Source organism: Temnothorax americanus, unplaced genomic scaffold, assembly GCF_048541705.1.
Source record: "Temnothorax americanus isolate GAGA-0224 unplaced genomic scaffold, ASM4854170v1 Scaffold60, whole genome shotgun sequence".
Taxonomy (NCBI): Eukaryota; Metazoa; Arthropoda; class Insecta; order Hymenoptera; family Formicidae; genus Temnothorax; species Temnothorax americanus.
Window position 1 is genome coordinate 32,501 of NW_027509752.1, and position 2,420 is coordinate 34,920.

Sequence of the window (2,420 nt, forward strand, 5' to 3'; positions counted from 1 at the left end):
ATAACATCAGACATTCTATGTATAAACATTTCTTTTCCATAATGTAAAAATAATATCCTGTATATACAGTGTATATACATTTCATATATATGATTTAAATATACATTGTGGTACATAATATGTATATCTATTAATGTAATGTATGTATATACAGCGCACAATACTGCGCACGGTTTAGTTCCCGTGGTGACATTGAACCGTCTGGACATCAAGACGGAGGTACCTCCGACCCAGAGTCCACCAAAAAAGAAGAGACAGATTTTTTTAACAGGTGTGGGCAAAATGCAACTCAAAATTACTTATCCGTGCAACGGTGTAAGTATTTTGTGCTGTGCAATAATTTGTGCATTAATAAATGCATTTGTGTAATAATTTAATTAAATTTAATTTATAAGTAAATTTTCCGTACATCTACCATACATAATATGCACAACGATACCGGCACTGTCATTAAAAAGCTATAGAATCCCGCTACCGAAAACAGTTGTTCGTTGCGATTCATTCGTGCAATATCTGCTTACGTGCTATCCATGGCATCAGTTTGCTCGCGATAATCTTGCTTCAGATAATCGCGAATCTTTAACAAGTATCTCGAAATTCTCTTAAAATAAAAGTTCTTGAGTGACATTTGATTACCATGGAATACTTATCAATTGTGTTGGCAATCATAATTGGTGCTTTCGTCACTCATTATCTCTTTAGAAATTTTAACTACTTCACAAGGTATTATCCACGTACCACCTGTCCCAATCGTAGGGGCAATGGCGTCAGTTATATTTCGCCAAATATCATTCGGCGATTTCATCCGAAGAATGTACAATTTTAATTGAAACGCAAAGTACATTGGATTATACGCTACAACGAGACCGATTCTCCTGATCCGCGATCCGGGAGATCCGCGGGTACGGGAGACCGGAAGAAGTCACACGGGTAAGTTGTGTGTGTGACTAGCGTCTCATTTTGCGGAAACTCACAAATCATTGAGTTTCTTATTCTTTGTGTTATATTTTAACAAATTAATATTAACCAAAAAGTAATCATGACGGAAGAAGATGAGACGCTGTGCGAAATCTCAGAGTTCCGGTTTAAATAAAGTATTTTTCTGATAGCAAAAGTAAGAGCAATAAGAAATTTGAGAGCAATAGAACTTACATAATTTTTCCATATCTTGGAGCGAAATATTACCGACTATCATAACTTCACACTCTTGATTCACTCCGCATAAACAAATAATTTATTATGGAAAAAGTTGAACGTGACGAATACTTTGTTTCCTTTAATTTGTTTTGCACTGGCTTATAGCATTTGAATCAATTCGCGAACTTCACGCAGAAAACAGCAGAGAAATTAAGCCCAAAAGAATATATTTTCTTGTTTTTTTCTTTATTCATATTTATTTATATAAAATGTCTTTACATATATATACTCTTATATCTAAAAATTCGTATCGAGGCAAGTTTGAACCTTTGAACAATACAAACTGATATAAAATATGTGGAAAACAATATCGAGGCGGATTTGATTCTAATTACTTGTATTAATATTGCAGCTAGTGATAGCAGTATTATTAACCCAAAACTCCCAAGCTCCCCAAGCTTAACGACCAATTTCAAATTTTATGTCCTCTCCGAAATATAGCCCAGTTCCTCCTAAAAATTTTTTCTGATAGCAGAAGTAAGAGCAATAAGAAATTTGAGAGCAATAGAACTTACATAATTTCTTTATATCTTGGAGCGGAATATATATATATATATATATATATATTGCCGACTATCATAACTTCACACTCTTGATTCACTCCGCATAAACAAATAATTTATTATGGAAAAAGTTGAACGTGACGAATACTTTGTTTTCTTTAATTTGTTTTGCACTGGTTTATAGCATTTGAATCAATTCGCGAACTTCACGCAGAAAACAGCAGAGAAATTAAGCCCAAAAGAATATATCTTCTTGTTTTTTTCTTTATTCATATTTATTTATATAAAATGTCTTTACATATATATATACTCTTATATGTGAAAATTCGTATGGAGGCAAGTTTGAACCTTTGAACAATACAAACTGATACAAGATATGTGGAAAACAATATCGAGGTGGGTTTGATTCTAATTACTCGTACTAATATTGCAGCTAGTGATAGCAGTATTATTAACCTAAAACTTCCAAGCTCCCCAAGCTTGACGACCAATTTTAAATTTAATGTCTCCACCGAAATATAGCCCAGTTTCTCCGCACGAACCCCACTCGTGCGGAAAGTGCAGTTTGGAATATAAAAATTCCTGAGAAATATAAAAATTCCTCCAAAAAAAAGTATAGCGGTTATTTTGCATTTTTGTGCCGAATATTCAATACAGAGGAATATTTTTTACAATAAAGGAAATAACAATAATTTCGATATGGATGTAAACGAGAATCGC